Consider the following 7,450-nt stretch of genomic DNA (forward strand, 5'->3'; position numbering starts at 1 on the left):
AGTCTGCAGATAGTGCAGAACAAGGCCCTGCGGTTAGCGGTCGGAGCTACACTATTCACAAGGACAGCTGCCCTTAACAGAGAACTGGACATTGAGATGTTGGACGAGCATCTAGCGAAGCTGAGCAAGAACGTTTGTCAAGGACTGGATCAGAACGTGAACCCTCTGATCAGGAGAATCACTGCCACCACTGCAAACCCTTTAAACCGCTACCCGTGGCCCATAACGGCGAAGACCCTGTGAAACCGACCTTACTGTGATAAGTCCACACAGAGCAAGAAGAAGTCCAACCCAGGACTAAACACTCAACCCGAGAGGATGGAGTAATGAAGCTCAAGCCTCGGTATCCAATAATCAATTTTGATGGATACAATCTCTCAGCAAGAAGAAGAAAGAACCCACCATGTAGGTATTAATAATAGTGATGCGAAGTCACCCTAATGAGAATCGTGCACTTATTCAACACCTTTTTGACATTGGCATTGACTATGCCACATGTTGGATATCTCGCCTTCCGCCACTTCTATTGCAAAGCTGACACCATGTCATTAATATAAAATTGCTACATTAACGCTAACACAACACAGAAGAGGCGACGCACCACCCTATGCGTTTCACCTCCCTTCGCTGCCCAGGCACATGCCCCAGGCGGTCCTGCTATTCTCTGTTTAGCTTCATGAGCTGCAGAGAGGCTTTTCATATATCAGGTTAAACTGGCACTTATTTAGAGAGTGGACCCACGTGTTCATGCAGGGCCGGCTTAAGGGGCAATGCGGTGCGCCCCTTATTTTGTGCGCCCCCGTGCGGAGGCACCTCTCAATCGTGCCTTAAGCTGGCCCTGCCGCCTGCCCTGCCCGAGTCAAACTGTTTCTTTTCCAACACCACAGGTTATGGGATTTGGGTGCACTCTTGGAGCCACTGGCTCCAACGGTCCCGCAAGTTAAATTTGTTGTTCTTTTTTTCACTTATTTGGACATTTGCAAGTTCCTTTACTAAAAAATGAGTGATAAACCCTCAGGGTTTAAGGCCTGCAGACACCCATGACCCGGCCGGTGCCTCTACATCTATCACGACAGCAAGCAGCGTGAGGCGTGCCGGGGCTATCACGACAGCAAGCAGCGTGAGGCGTGCCGGGGCATGACATCTATTCCAGATGGTCCAGGGAGCGTCATTTTCTGATGTCCCTGGAAAGAACCAAGGAATAGAGTTTGCTTCATTGGTGTGAGGTAGTGACCAGGCCTACTTCCGCCAGGTCGCTCCCTGCTAAATCATGCACGCGGTTAGAGGTGCATGCTGCACTGACCCCGTGTTTTGGGGCTCGTCAGAGGCATAGCCAGGATTGTCTAACAAGTGGAGCCTGAAGCTAATGTAGTTGGGCCACCGCAGGGGCATTAACATCTTAAATGCCCACACAGCGCTGCTGAGTGGGTTTTACAGATTTTGGGTGGATCGTGCCGTTCAGGCCCTACCTGGCCTGACTACGCCTCTGGGGCTCGTGCATTTTTATTCATAACACACGGCTCCTCTCCTCGCGTCATCCCTACGTCCTGCTAGCAGTCCCTTTCTCTGCACCACCCTTGGACCAGGCGCAATTGCACTCAGAGCACTTGTGATTGCGAGCCTCCAGCCGGAGTTTGTCCAAGGGTTCCAGAATGCGACATAAGAGGTTGCATTCGAGGAGAGTCTCTCATTCTTCCAAACATAAGCCCTCGGATAGAAGCGGGAATATTTACAGAAAGGCGGTTGGGTGCACTTACATGCGATGCCAATTAATCATTGAATAAGTACTATCGTGAACAAGTGAATTGTTCACAAAACAGAAAATGCCTTTCCCTCCGTTTCACTATCTATCTACAGCCCACCAGAAGCTGCTTATTCGTTCTGTTTTACCCAGACACAGTCAACTGTGATTTTATAAATCACCAAATGGAAGATGTCTTACATTATACTAATCAGAGTGAAGGTATTGAAGGGGTGACATTGTGTGTCAATGTATTATAATAAACAAAGTCCCCCAACCGTATGTAAAAGAGATTGCAAGTCACTGCCTCAGAGTTCAGTGGTCTTATAATATATATGTAATTGGTTATAATTGGTTATTTATAATGCGCTTGATACCAAGAGGTTTCTAAGCGCGGACCCGGGGATCGAACCTGTTGCTCTGCGTCGCCTTGCTTCTAATGCGAGCATGTTGCCCCTAAGCTATCCTCCTTATAAAGGAACTCGGCTCTATCTGGTCATGTGTCAGGTTGCCCACATCGTTGTGTGGGCGGACCCCTGTTGGGTCCTCAGGACATGACGTCCCAGACGTGACGTCAGGGGAAGGGGGAGGGACGGGGGAGGTTTCGGCAGTTCCGCCGGACCAGTTAATAAAGAAGGTTGTGCAGCAGATTTGGCTCCTGCGTATTATTCCGGCGTGCGCCGGATCAGCTGTTTGGGCCCGCGTCAGCGCGAAGCAGTGAGCGCGACCCCGGCTCCCGCGTAACATCACTTGCAAGCCGGGACACAGGCGCTCTGGCACCGCCGAACACTCGCCACGAGCGGCCCCGCCCCCGAGGCTAAGAGCGCCGTGTGAGCGCGGCCCCGGCCCCGCGTGACACTGCAAACACCCGCGCAGAGACGCCCACGGGACACGGGCGCTCTGAACCCGTGGAGGCACTTGCCACAGGCGGCCCCGCCCCCCACACGTGGGCGTCCAAGAAAAGACGTGCTAGTATCCAGCACCCAGCAGGAGCACAGGCCAAAGGCCACAGCACAGGCCAAAGGTCACACCACGAGGAAGCACCAACGTAGGTGCCCACAGTGCATCTCACATAGCACTAAAGTCAGCGCCGCCACACCTTCACGGCGGCGCAGTCATGTTGGACACCGCGACCACCCCGGCGTCCTCCTCAGGAGGAGCAGGACAGGCATCTGGAAGCGCCAACACTGCGCAGGACAACCACCTGCATGCACACCAGGAAGGTGCAGCCCAAGTCAGGCATATGCCCAACCCTTTTGAAATCAGAGACACCTCCAAACTAGGGCCCAGATGGAACATATGGTTACGAGACTTCAAGTTCTACGCAGGGGCCATAGGATTGACGGACGACACGAGGCTGAAAAACACACTGTTCATGGCAGTGGGACCGGCGGTAAGAGACATTGCGGGGGAGTTGCTGGATGTAGACACCGTCACATACGGGGAACTACATGCCAAACTGTCCGAATACTTCGCACCGCATACAAACGTGGACTATGAGCGCCACATGTTCCACACAACAAGACAGGAAAAAGGGGAGTCCATAGACAGTTTTGTGATGCGACTACGCATCAAACTGAAACATTGCGAATTCCACCGAAGAGGCGCTCAGGTCCCAAGTGATAGCTGGATGCCTCTCACAACCTTTCCGCAAACAACTGTTACAGAAACAACGGTCACTAGAAGAAATCCTGGCATTGGCCCGCATGGAAGCAGCGGTGGACTCGCAACTGGACAACCTCGGCAAGGTGTCCATTCACCAACCCAGCGACAACGCAGAAGTAATCAACAAGATATACACCCACCCAAGTCAGACCACCAAACACCCCGATGCCACGTGCTTCAAATGCGGCTACGAATATCCACACTCTGGCACATGCCCGGCCATTGGGCAGAAGTGCGCCGCGTGCGGGGGAATGGACCATTACAGGGCCATGTGCAAGAACGCCCCGACCCACTCAACGTCCAAACACCGATACCAGGAAAGGCGCAGGCCCACACCACAAAGCCCGCCCAGGCCACCAGCGGACAGCGAAAGGCAGCGTACCAGGAAAGAAGAAGGAGACCGCAGAAGTCGCTACACACGCGAAAACAAACGGTCATCCGAGGACACTAGAAGATCACACAGGCGGCGTTTCGTAAGGTACGTGGAGACCCGATCCCCCACCAGCACGGATACCCTCTCGTCAGAGGAGGATCAGAGAAGAAAAGGGTACGTGTGGGCCTTACAGGACAACACGACGGCCACCCAACACAGCCCCATCTTGACACTCCAAGTGAACGACACACTGCTGAAGTTTCTCGTGGACACCGGAGCGACGGTCAACATCATCAGCGAAAGCGCATATCAGTCCTTGACCGTCCCACCAAAGATCCGAAAAGCCACAGTGGACATATACCCCTACGGGTCCAGGACACCCCTGCCATGCAAAGGCATGATCACAGCCACATGCACACACAAAGGACACGCGGCGAAGATCCCGCTGTACATTCTAGACACAGAAGCAAACAGCGGGTGCATACTGAGTTTCCGGACAGCAGTCGACATGGGACTGGTACACATCTTATACCAGTTGATGGCCCACAAGTACTTCGCCAAACCGGACTCAATTGAACAATCATACCCCAGACTCTTCACAGGTCTAGGCAAACTACGCAACCGAAAAGTGCACCTCCACATCAACCCTCAGGTCAAACCGGTAGCCCAACACTACCGAGGCATCCCGTTCAACATCCAGAGACAAGTAGAAGAGGAATTGGACAAGCTCATCAAAATGAACGTTATAGAACCCGTTTCAGGCCCGACACCATGGGTTTCACCCATCGTCCCCGTCCCAAAAAAATCACCAGAAGGATCCATACGGCTATGCGTTGACATGCGCAGAGCCAACACAGCCATCGAAAGGGAGCGACATCAAGCGCCGAGAATCACGGACATGATACACCTCCTCCACGGGGCGAGGATATTCTCCAAATTAGACCTCACAAAAGGTTACCACCAGATCGAAATAGCACCGGAATCCCGTTACATCACCACGTTTGTCACTCATCTCGGCCTGTTTCAATACAAAAGGCTCAGTTTTGGCATATCCTCGGCCGCTGAGATCTTTCAGGAGGAGATCCACAAGGTGATTAGGCACGTTCCCAACTGTCTAAACTATTCGGACGACGTCCTGGTATACGGCAAATCACAGGAAGAACATGACCTGGCACTACATAGAGTATGTCAGGCGCTAGACGACGCAGGGCTCACCCTAAACAAAGCCAAGTGCGAATTGTCCAAAGGATCGCTGAGGTTTTTCGGGCACATCTTCTCAGATAAAGGCATGAGGCCAGACCCAGAGAAAGTGGAGGCCCTCAACTCAGCCCTGCCCCCCGCCAACACTACTGACCTCAGATCGTTCCTGGGACTGGCCAGCTACTGCTCCAGATACCTGAAAGACTATGCCACCGTCAGCAATCCCCTACGACTTCTCACCAGGAAGGACACGCCGTTCACGTGGTCAAAGGAGTGCCAAGCAGCATTCGAAGTGATACGGAAGGCCATCACACAGGCAGAGGACATGGCATATTTTGACGCCAGCCGTGATACCGAACTGATAGTGGACGCCAGCCCTGTGGGACTGGGCGCCATATTGACGCAAAAAGACCTCATGGAGCCACGGTCCACGCACGTGGTAGCATACGCCAGTAGGAGCCTGACGACCACAGAACAGGCATACTCTCAGGCGGAAAAAGAAAGCCTCGCGGTTGTCTGGGCCTGCAAGTACTTTCATCTATTCCTCTTTGGCAAGGAGTTCACTATCGTCACGGACCACCAGGCACTACTCACCATTTACGGCAGCCCGAAGGCCAGGATGCCACCAAGAATTGCCAGGTGGGGACTCCGCTTGCAGGACTACAAGTTTACCATACAACACCGGCCAGGAAAAGAGGAAAACCCTGCGGACTATCTCTCCCGACATCCTATGCCCACGACGGCGTCCCAACCGTCCATAGCGGACGCGTACATCAACTACATTATCCACCACCTACAACCATTTCTGGTAGGATGGCTGGAGCTGTCCGTCCAATCAGAAGCAGACCCAGCACTGCGAATCGCCCGACACTGCCTTCAGGTAGACAAGACGGCCCTCATGAGACAGCAGGCCAGAGATGAAGCGGAAACCACGAAAGAAGACATCAAGTGGCTAGATCAAGTCCGCGACGAGTTGACCGTGGTGGAGGACAACGTCATACTAAAAGGCTGCAAGGTCATCGTCCCGAGAACCCTCCGGGAAAGGATAATACACCTAGCCCATGAAGGACACAGGGGCGTAGTCGCCACAAAGCGCCTCCTGCGCCAGAAAGTCTGGTTCCCCCAACTCGATCGCCTGGTGGAAAACATAGTGGGCAACTGCCATGTCTGTGCACAAGTGGCACCCCCGCCACACCCGAACCCCCTACAATCCTCACCGCTGCCCAGCAAAGTGTGGGAAGAGCTGGCAATAGACCTATTCGGACCACTGAACAACGGGACACACGTGGTTGTACTCATGGACGAGCATTCAAGATACCCGGACGCCCAGATAGTAGAGAGCAGCGCCACGACGTGTGTCATCCCGGTTATAGACAGGATGCTCTCTGCCTATGGTATCCCCAAGATCATAAAGTCCGACAACGGTCCCACTTTCATCAGTCAAGACTTTCAACAATTTGCAAAATACATGGGGTTTCAACATCGACGCATAACCCCCCGGTGGCCACAGGCCAACGGCATGGTCGAGAGATTTATGGCCAACATAAAGAGGACCCTACAAATAGCACATGTGCAGAACAAGCCATTCGAACAGGCCCTCAATCAACTCCTACGAGAATACAGGCACACCCCCCACAGCACCACGGGTGTATGCCCGGCAGACCTAATGTTCCAAAGAGCGATCACCACACGACTACCCGAGGACCCGAGACCACAAAACCCAACACCGCTGGAACAAGAAGCGCAAGCAAACGACACCGCGAACAAAGCGAAAACAAAGGAGATCACGGACAGGAAAAGGAGGGCCCGGGAGAACACAATGCAACCAGGAGACGAAGTATGGCTAAGACAACCCAAGAACAGGAAAGAGGAAGCCACCTTCGCACCCACACTGCTGGTCGTGACACATAAGAAGGGCTCTATGGTCACCGCACAACGGAGTGATCACTCAACAATAACCCGGAACAGCTCGCACTTCAAACGAGTCAGACTGACTCCAGCAGGACAATGGACGTGGGACCGAGACAGTGATGAGGACAGACCACGCGAAGAAGCATATCAGGGAGACGGAGAAGAGTCAGAAGGCGAAGCGCCCCGCTCCCCACCCGCCAGGGAGGAACCGACCCCGAGCAAGACAACCCGACCGCAGAGGAGTCGCATGGAACCGATGCGACTCATCGAGGAGATGGGGTAAGAGAGGTGCCCGTCAACTAATGTGTTAAAAAGGGGGGAGATGTCAGGTTGCCCACATCGTTGTGTGGGCGGACCCCTGTTGGGTCCTCAGGACATGACGTCCCGGACGTGACGTCAGGGGAAGGGGGAGGGACGGGGGAGGTTTCGGCAGTTCCGCCGGACCAGTTAATAAAGAAGGTTGTGCAGCAGATTTGGCTCCTGCGTATTATTCCGGCGTGCGCCGGATCAGCTGTTTGGGCCCGCGTCAGCGCGATGCAGGGACCCAACATCATGGAACT

This window comes from Ambystoma mexicanum, chromosome 1q (assembly GCF_040938575.1).
Source record: "Ambystoma mexicanum isolate Mex_15411 chromosome 1q, UKY_AmexF1_1, whole genome shotgun sequence".
Lineage (NCBI taxonomy): Eukaryota > Metazoa > Chordata > Amphibia > Caudata > Ambystomatidae > Ambystoma > Ambystoma mexicanum.